Source organism: Ixodes scapularis, unplaced genomic scaffold (genome assembly GCF_016920785.2).
Source record: "Ixodes scapularis isolate PalLabHiFi unplaced genomic scaffold, ASM1692078v2 PGA_scaffold0__279_contigs__length_252992795, whole genome shotgun sequence".
NCBI classification, from domain to species: domain Eukaryota; kingdom Metazoa; phylum Arthropoda; class Arachnida; order Ixodida; family Ixodidae; genus Ixodes; species Ixodes scapularis.
Window position 1 is genome coordinate 157,302,623 of NW_024609835.1, and position 10,620 is coordinate 157,313,242.

At 40.7% G+C, this 10,620-nt stretch overlaps 1 long non-coding RNA gene across 1 annotated transcript; it reads left to right on the forward strand.

Annotated features, from left to right (window-relative positions):
• Positions 1–4,017: 4,017 nt before the first annotated feature.
• On the forward strand, positions 4,018–10,404 carry LOC121835693. Its single transcript, XR_006077708.1, has 3 exons — positions 4,018–4,055; positions 6,662–6,732; positions 10,247–10,404. It is a non-coding gene; the product is annotated as an uncharacterized LOC121835693 (long non-coding RNA).
• Positions 10,405–10,620: the final 216 nt, after the last annotated feature.

Below are 10,620 nucleotides of genomic sequence, written 5' to 3' on the forward strand. Positions count from 1 at the left end.
AACTGTAGGTAATAAATAAACAAAAATAATAATGCCCCAAGGGCGAATTGTAGGTAATAAATAAACAAAAATGAACAATAAACAAATGTATTTCATGCATTTCCTGACTTTCTCACGGAAACCGTAGCCACAACTTTATTTATTCTTGAGCGCTGAAAACGTCTGCCGCGGAAGAGGTATGTAGCACTAATGTAAAAAGTGATGACATGTGAATAAGCCCAATAGTGACACACAAAAAACAAAGATACAGTTTAGAATATTCCTTCGACGGCAGACGAACGTTTTGTGATAATCGGAATAAACGTGCTTTGATAAGTAAGCCCTTGGGAGCAAGAACACAATGTAAGGGTTACAATAGCTCAACAACAGAAGAAAAAACTCAGTTTGTTGAGTGCCAGCGTGGTGGAAAGAAACTGTTAACCAGTGCACCGCGCAACTTTTTGCGATCTGATATGGTGTCAATTATTGTCGTAAAGATCGTTTGAGTTCTGGATGGCACGAGGAAGTGCTGAGGTTTTAAAAGGATGGATGCTGAACGAAATATTCGCTGGAAGCTTTCGCTGCTTTTTACGAAAAGAATCCGGTGGTTCTTAATAAAATAGAAAGAAAGAGAGGCAGAGAGAGAGAGACAGAGAGAGAGGGGGGGGAGCAACGCTATAAAAAATATCAGGACGGACTTAGCCTTGCCGTTGGAGCTGGCATTGCCCCGCTTGGCAGTGGTTCCAAAAGAGGTGAACTGGACTGACCGAAGTTTTGAAGGAACCGATGCAGTAAGCAAAAGAGCGAGATTAGTCGACGAGTCTGGAGAGGATGAATGAACTTACATTGCCTAAGATCTGACACGCTAATAAATCGAGAATGAGACTATATGAATAGCGCGGTACAGTTTTAGACGGGTTCTGAATGCGTAATTCTGTACGTTTGGTGATATCATTAAGTATCGCAGACTAAGAAAAAGAAGGTGCAAGCTTCCGGAGACTAAATAGACACGGAAGAAACTAAGAAAGAGGAAGGAGAGAGCGCTCGCACTGAAAGGATCGAGATGACGGTCGGGTACAGTTCAACGATACCTCCAAAATAAATAATTCATTATTTCCTTCTATTTTAACACAGTTCGCATAATTAAACCGGCTTTTCATTTTTATCGTCACCGTGGAGATCCTTCCTCCATTTACTTAATAAAGCCTTCTAAATATATTAGGCGTATTCCGGTTTCTGGGGCGGACGTGAGTACTATAAGTATGCTTCTGTGTTTTCGGACAAATTCGATAAAATCGAAAAAATACTTTCGGTAAAATATTTTAATATTTATATTTACCCAAAAAACTCAGATTTTTCAGGACCGCCAACTGCTATGAATCCTACTGGTCTTAATATTTTCCAGGGATCTTCGAACAAGTTTTGCTCTACTTCTCTATATCTAATATTTATTTATTTATTTGGAAAACTGCAGGCCTTTTTCAGGCCCTCGCAGTATCAACTTTCGTTTGTATGATCACAAAGAACTTCCGTTTAGCTTCTATTTTAAAAAAGGGGAATCGTCGAACACGTTTCTCATTGAAAAGGATACTTTTACTAAATTCACAAACTGCTGTTTTCAACCTTTCGTTCACTTCACCGAAAAAGCCGAAAAACTCTGTACGATGAAAGAAAGCTCCAAAGAACTCCGAATTTATGGTAAAAAATAAGCACTAAACAACACTCCGCGATTTTAAGCAGAAATAAACTCCGAAAACGCAGAATCCTAATTATAAGCTGGATTTCTTATATGTTGGTGCAGCTTTTAGATTTCGTTATAACTTATAGGTAGGGTTCCGTATTTTTGTGTATTCTTTTTTAAATTTAAGGGTGTCTTTGGGTGTTCATTTTTTCAAAGTTCTCTGTTTTCGGTATCTATTTCTGGTGTCGACCAGAAATCAGGGTTTATCAGGGCTTACGTCGTAAAAGCTATTGCACATCTATCGCGTTTTTACAACACACAATGCTATTCGCGCCAGTTATCACTAAGTGGCCCATGCAGAAACAATAATTGCAGCAGAAGGAAGCAGCCTCGCGGAAAAGGGCGGTTTTTTTTCGGGGTCAGCAGAAATAAAGCAATTTTTCCAGTTAACCTGGGGTTTCATTTAATGCAAAAATTTCAGTTCGGAGTTTTTCAGTTTTACCAATTTCAAGAAAAATCCCAAGAGAAAGGAAGCCAGACATCAGCACAGCGAGTGGTCATACCAAAGAGAATATTTCGCTCCTGATGACTTTAGCGGAGGCAGTGTAGCGATACGATGGTTGTGGAGTTCATGAAAGCCTAATTTAGGCAACACAAAATATGGATTCTTTTTGTTGTAGTTTACTCGACACACTCGCCAATCTGCAAACAACTTTCCAAAAATATCGCATATGTATTGTCGGGTAGTTTTTCGAATACTTGTTCGGAATTCTTCCGCAGATTTGACTTTTTTGCTTCCATATCGCTAGATATGAAAACGCGGAATAATAGTGTTATGGACTGCTTGCAACCGGGAGGCGCTGATACGGCGTGCTCGTCCGCTCTTTGCGCCGGTCTTGCGTTTGTTTGCCTCAAAATGCGCTCACAGGCTGCTTTTACACTCTCCCCCACCACACGCACACACACACGCGCGCGCGTTCACACGCACACGCGCACGCACGGACGCACGCACACACTGACACACACAAACAACCCGTCTCGTCGAATTAACCACCAACACTGGCGCGGGTTTTACTGCCGCGTCAGCACGCTTTCTGCGTGTTCTTTGTGCTGTCCATCAATTGATCTTCCCCCTTTCTGTAGTACTGTTTGAGAAGCTCTGATAACGTAGCTCTATTTTCTATTTTTCACAATTTTATTCATTGCACGCGGAACGCATTTCGGTTTGGCGGGAATTTGCACACGACGTAAAAGTTAAAGGTGAATACGCCACGTGTCGGTAAATAAGCGAACTAGAACAGCTTGTCACAAATTTCTGGCCATGTTTATTGCTCTGAAAATCAGAGATTGCCTTGTACATGAAAGATGGAAATGGCCCACTAATATCAGTGTTGAGTTAGTGTTGAGTTAGTGTTGAGTTAGTCTTGAGAAAAAAAGGTATGAACATGTTTTACCTAATACTGTATCGTGTGTGCACTTGCTTCAAATTTCTAACAGTGTTTAAGCACCTGCTAACCACTGGGACGCGCAGCTGGCGTTAACTCCTGAAAGTAACTTGGGCCCACAACCTAATCACATTTTATGGTCGCTAGATATTTACTTTGAATTGTTCCCGCATCAAAAATTAGTTGGCATGTTGTCTGTAACTTGCGGCTGCAAAAAGCTGCAACTCTCAATCACTGAGCTGCACGTCATGCGTGACAACGGGAATCATTCAGACATTAAAAATTAGCTGCCGTGTTGTCCATACCTTGCAGTAACGGCTAGAGCCTGTTGAACTGCTAGCTGCAATGATCTAATAAAACGGACGTCTCAGTGAACAATAATTATATTAGTAAAATGCTATATTTATTGTTCACTGAGACGTCCATTTTGTTAAGTTACTGCAGCTAGCAGTTCAACAGTCTCTGGCCGTTGCTTCAAGGTGCAAACAACACGCCAGCTAATTTAAACGATTCCCGTCGTCGTGCGTCACGTGCAACTCTGTGATTAAGAGTTGCGGTTTTTTGCCGTCGCAAGTTACAGACAACATGGCAGCTAATTTTTGATTCCGGAACAATACCCGTATCCGTGCATCACGTGCAGTACAGTGACTGAGAGTTACAGTTTTCTGCCATGCTTCTACCAGGTCAAGTTACGGGGAAAACCGTGGGGCCTCATTACTGTCATGCACGTAATACATAGTTAATGCTGTGACCGTGATGGAAGACAACACTAATTGTATCGGCATCAAAAATTAGCTGGCAATTTTTATTAATTTGACGGAATTTGTTTTTACAGTGAATGTACTTTTTGTCAGGATCCGATGAGCTTGGATTGTGTCTAACTCTTGACCGGGATTCCCCGACGAGTCCAGCGTGTAATCCACGGCGAAAGGCCCTGTACAGCGCTATTTGTAAGTGCTTTTTATTCTAATAGTCCGTAAGAGACGTTATGATTGGTTAGTTTTGTGTTCGAAGTCATGTTTATTTCATTTTTGCTGTTAAAATATGGCTGTCTTCTTGGCGGTAGATGTGTGCTGTAGTAAAGTCCTCCCAGTAGGTCCAAAGCCGAAGGCCACAGAGCGTTGAGTTAGTCCTTATTTGCCAAGATTCCGCTTGTTGGGTACGAGTGGAGTGTCAGTTACGTCACTGCGATATGTGAATGTATTTGCCAGGAATTATCTTTACTCAACGAGTTGTTTTGTTATGTGACTGATTTATTTTAAATTCTTGATTCATTCAAATGTCATGTTCTGTTCAACTGTCATGTTCTTTCGTATAACAGGGTATTTATTGGACTGTTAGTTTAGTAGTACATTTGACACTGGTTAGCTGAGGAGGGAGGCTAGCGGTTTGATTTTAACTTGTAAATAATATGGAGTTAATATGGGTACATTTATGACTACATATTTCTGTGCCGCAAATACCGTAAGTCTTAAAACATTCTTTTTTTTTTTGTTTTCAAATCAACGCAGAAATATAGGTGTGAACTTAAATGGCAAGTTTGTAATTATCAGATCTTAAAAACACCTGAAAACAAAAAGATTTTTTTTAAGTCTTGTTGGGGCACGCGTGTCAAAAAAAATTGAAGCAAAAAAAAAACATTTTATTTTAGAGAAATATTGATGGCGCGAGGTGCCTTGCAATTAAGTCAGTAGTCACCTCCTTTCAACTGCTTTTCTCTTGGCATTCGGGCGTGTGGAGGAGAGGTGGATCGGCTTCGCCTTCACGTTGAGGTGGAAGGAACGAATGACCATCTCGTTGAGGTGGAAAGAGCAAATGACCATTCTATCATGTCATGGACTTTGCCCGCATAATTTAAAATCAATCTTTTGCCTAAAATATTGCTCTAAACATTTTTTTTCGCATAAAATTAATTCTTTTGACACGCGCGTCCCAACCAAACTGCTTAAAATAATTTTTTTTTAGAGGCCCTTTAAAGCTAGAGGAAGGGTTGAGGGTCACTATGATGTTGCAAGAGTAGGCCTAAGCAATTTATAAATTCACCTTCCTACTATTTGAAAAAAAGAGCTCTAAATTCGACCTTGCAATGCATGGGCCTGCACCTGCATTCAGAGTGGCGCAACCAGTCCATTCACATGCACCAAGAAATTTAGAGCGCACATCTATTGTGCAGCTAGCTGTATGATGAAGTGGCACACATTAACAGCTTGCTGACTATCTAGTAGTGTCGGTTGTGGCGGCACTTAAGCAGGCCACAATGCATTCTTTGTTTTGACATGTGGCACATTTATCAATTATTTTACCTTTTGCAAATCACAACCTCTGTTTCTTGGGTTGGGCTACTTTTATATATATATATATGTATATATACATATTTTTTATAGAATTTGGGCATTTTAGTATGTATAATTTTTTTATTTTTTTATTAAGGTTAAATGGTACTTTATAGCAAATTAGCTCCTTGTAGAGATGAAATTACATTTAGTCAATGGTCTCCCCAAACTGAGATGTTACATGCATTCGCTAGCTTTTTCTTTTGTAAAGGTGTAAAATAAACTATAGTATACGGCAGCCAGCTCTGAAACACAATAGATTGTTCACACTAATTAATCTATAAAAACTTGGACGATTCCACTTGGACAAATCCAGTTGTTAAGAAATTGCATTCATCCTACCCTTCGGGAAAATCTGTATAAATATAGAGCTATGTCTTTCGCCACTGTGGGCAGAGGCCAGCTAAATTGCTACCGTTTGGAAAATGGAGGGGTGATGTGCAGGAAAGCTAAGCCCTATCTCTCTCTCCCATATTGTCTTCTATAATTGTTTCAAATGTCAGAAAAAAAAGGGGGGGGGGGGCAAATGCCCCCTCCCTTTGCACCCTTGTCCCGATGCCACTGTCAGGGGGTAATAACTTGGGGATGCCATAAATAAATGCAACCACTTACGGCAGCCATTGCATCCAAAGGAGAAAATAGAGAGAGAGGGAGAGCGATGTGGATTATCTTTCTCTTAGGTATTCATGTCAGAAGGGGTACTAATGGTTTTGGATGGTTGCGGCTGAGCGAGATAGCCATGAGTGCTGCCTAAGTGTTTGGTTCGGACTCTTGTTCAATCGGCAAAAAAGCGAGTCCCTGTCAACTATTCAAGTATATCCTATGAATATCTCCTGGGATTTCCGAAAATGGTTTATTGTCTTGCAAATTAGTGTGCTGGTATTAACTAAGGGCACTTAGCAAGCTGTTTACTCATTTTTAATATTGCCGACTTTACATCAAAGCTGGTGAACTTTCAGCTTTCTGCAATGCATAGTTTTTTTATTAGGTCCAAAAAAGTTGGGTATATCTTTCTTGATTGGATTCTGCATTATTGTGATCATTCAGCTGTGTTGAATGAAACATATGGGTTTCTTATCCCAGCCTTGATATTTATTTTTATGCAGTCGGGGGGTGGTGGTCATTGCCTTGATTTCATAGTGTTTTGGCATAGAATTTTAGGAATTATTGCCATATAAGAATTCACTTTCCATCAGAAAACTAAGCAACCTCATTCTTTGCAGCTCCTGCCATGGAGGTGGTAAAGAGCCTGGCAGCCCTGCTGAAGGATTCAACAGCTTCTCTCATTGAGAAGGTATGGTATTCCGGTATTCCATTATGATATAATTTCTAACCTCTTAAACGAAGTGAAAAAATGGCTCACATATCAATTTCAGTATGCATGGCAACTCAGAACCCTGCTCGCAGGTACCTGTGAAGCAAAAGCAGCCAGGGAGGCTGTTCTAAGAGCAGCCTCTATGGCATCACATAGAAAAAAAGAAAGCTGCAGTTTAACAGAGATTCATCATCACCAACTCGAAGAACACACAAAAAGCATCGAAAGAAATCAGAAGAGTAGCTTTAGAAAGATGAAGTTGTTTAAAAACTTGGTTTGCCAAAAAAAATTTAAGAAATATTAGAATGTGACTAAATATGGTGAAGGAGATCTTCAAACACTTGCTCTGCACCTGTTGCTGGGCTGACAGGCAGTATTGGTCTTATGCCTTCAGCCTTTATAAAAGATGCCCTAATAAAGCAACAAGCAACAGTGTTTTATATAGGCATGTACTACCTCAGCAGACTCCGAGCATACCGAGATACATATAATAAAATGCAAATAAGCCTGTCGTGCTTATTTGGTAATTCTGGCAATTTATAAAGACAATGTGGTGTGAAGTGGGGAAAGAAAGTTTAGGCTTCAATCTTTGAGCTAGTTGAAAGGCCAAAATTATAGCAAAAGGCAGGATATGGTGTTGTTGCTCTTAGACTTATTGTGTGCTGGTGTAACATGAACAAATATTTTCATCTACAAATTTTCACTTTACTGAAGTGTCCCTTTAATGGTGTGGTACTTGATGTGCTATTTGCATTGTGTTGTATTTTCTGGGCCCACGAGGGGGCCACATATATTGCCGCGCATGATGTGGTGGTCGAGTGGGCACCACTCCTGGGTGTCATGCAGAGGTCCTGGGTTTGAATCCCGGGACCACTGCAGTTGCTTAATTACTCGAAAAACCCGTGGTTCTAGAAATTTCTAGAACATTGTTGTTTGTTCTAGAACAGAATGTTCTAAGGCCAAAAGTTTTAGGGTAAATGTTCTGGAATTGGGAACAGGCTATAAGAAGAGCCCCGCATGGTCAGTGTATTGCCAGCGCTCGACTCTGCTGTCACACCGACATTCGATGCCTGCATTTGGGCACAAACGTTTCTTAAACGTCTATTTTCCTCAGTTTATCTTCGCTTTGTCACCTGTTATACGTTACGATATAGGCGCTTTTAATGCACACCAGATTTGGGACACTATAACAGCCTTCTAGTTTTTCACCGAGGTGCCCAGCCACTGAAAAGGGCAATAAGGAACCCAAACAAAGTCCGAATTTGTGATGTCTAAAAAGTCAATAACCTATCGTGCGACATGTGAAGTGAAATGAATGAAGTTAAATTAAACAAAATGTGAAGATCAGTTATGGTGACACCTACGCACACCTGCCTGATAGCATCTCTGTACACTATTTATTTTGGCAGGCACTAATTGAAAGCTTTATATTTGCCTTCTGTAAACTATTTTCATATTCTTTAGATTTCTTTTTGCTTGTGTGCATATGCATTTAAGAAATATTTCTGGCAAAAAACATAATTATTTGAAGTGCAGTAATTCTGTAATCAAGACTTGGTAGTACCTTGTAGTAATTATTGCCCTGTGGAGATGTATTTGCTAACTTGTTTTTCTTGGAATATAACTGCAATCAGGTACTATAAAGGGGCTTTTGAGCCCACTGAGCCCACACCTATGTCTGAATGAGCACTTTTTCATACTTTACAAATGTCTAAAAAGTCAGCACAGGACACTTTGAGTACCCATCCCAGACTGACCATCGAGTTAATTGGGTTGCTCTTCCAAGTTCATCATGCAAAAAAGTGTGGAAAAAAACGAGGGCGACATAGAAGAAACATGGGAGCAGCGCTGACTATCAACTGACAAATTTTATTATGAATACATATAAAAATGCCCCTTCAATCTGTGGCAGTGCGATCCCGTGCTAGGATATCACATGACTATTATTGCAAGCATAATGACAGGGAATAAAAAGTTAGCCCAAATCTAAAAATTTGATCCCACTTTCTAGCAGTACCAATGAAGGTTGACTGATGTAGGTGGCTGTTATCTTTTTTATTTGCTAGAAAGTGCTAGAAAGTTAGAGCACATTTTTAGGCTTGGGCTAGCTTTTTATGACTGCTCTCGATTCCCTGCCAGCCGTGCAAGGCGCTTGCATCGGCAATTGGGCCGGCGATAGAAATTTTTCGGCTCACTTGCAAAGCATTGGTGTGATAGGAAACTCTGCAACTGAACCATAAAGTGCTTCTAGTGACATTGCTCAGAACAACCTAAGGCATGGGCTCATATATGCAAAAATGGCCAGGTTAAACCATTGCTTGGTCAGAAATCAAGAAAAATTGACTGTTTAGGTGTCCTAATATCTTATCGCAGTTGCCATTATTTTTAGATTGATGCCTTTCTGTCACCGGAAAGATTCTCACAGTATAGCTTCAATCATAAAATGGATATTTGATACTGTGATATCTTCCCTTTTTAGCTTTTGTCATAAGTTCATTAGCAAGCCCCTTTGTTATAGATTGTTTATTCAAACAGTGGCATTTAATTGCTTGATCTGTAGCTTTTTTAGCTTTGATGTGAGGGGCAAAGTGAATGGAAGTACACCTCCTCCTTCTCCCCCCCTTTCCACCCCAGTTTTATTTTATATTATTTTCTTGTCTGGTAAATTAAGGGTGTCTAGTGACCTGGAAAACTGGGCATTGTCAGGAAAATTTTAATTACCGGAAAAAATCTGGGAAGTGTCAGGGATATTGTCAAAAAGTGAGCCCAGTCAGGGAAAATGAGTCAGAAACGCTATTGAGTGCCCTGAGCAAAAACTTGAGGACTTGGGGGCAGAAAAATAGGCAATAAATTCTGCTTAGACCGGAGCGCAGGCTCTGCTCACCCAATGTAGAGTGCGCTACTCAATGCAAAGGGAACAGCCAACAAATCCAGTCCAAGCCTTGGATTGAGGGCACGATACTAGGCTATGTCCAGTCAGAGCTTCTAGATTTAGTAACAAATGGGAAAGCCGCAGACACCAATCCAATCCAAGCATTAAGCCGAAAGTATTTGAAAGTGTGCATCTGGCGGCCATGCTGCCATTCGGTTATTAACGGGTATGGTTGAGCGTTGGTGTTTTCATTGTGTTTCCGGAAGTCGCCTCTTACTGAAGATGTCGGCAGCAAGAAAGTGCTCTTTTAACCCGGATTGGACGAACTCGAATATTTCGGTATACGCAAGTTGGATTAAGCCCATGCAAAATGATGCTGACAGTGCTCAATGCTCAATGCCTTGTGTTGTAATGGTCTCATATATTGAACCGCCTCTACAGAGGTCAGGGAATTTCACCTGAAATTGTCAGGGAAAATCTGGAAAAGTTGGGGAATTTCAAAATAATAATTCGCTAGACACCCTGAAATTGCTGTAATTACCCCGAGGAGACTGAGTAGACTTTCTTTGGTAATTATCTTCCTTTCAAATACTACAAATTGCCCAGGTTTGTTCTTCACAGGAGGAGGATCATGTCCAGCCAGCCTTCCCTGTGATGCAAGTCAGGGGAGGGGCCTCAAGTTCACCACTCACAGTGGTGCTGGAGGACTGTTCCTTCGAGGTAACGGACATTGTGGCCGGTATTGCGCTCATTCTTGCGCTATACTGGGTCCATGACATTTCCTGCTGTCCAAAAGCATCCCGGTCACTTGCTGTGATTGGCAACTCCATTGGCTTGACCTACAAGACCAAGTCATTCTTGGTACTAGATTTCATTTCAAAACTGGAAGATTGAGATCTTAAATGAGTGTATTTTTTTACATGTACATTAAAATCTGTTTTTTTAACGAGCACCGTATTACTGTTTTCACTCGACCTTGTATGAGGGCCTGTATG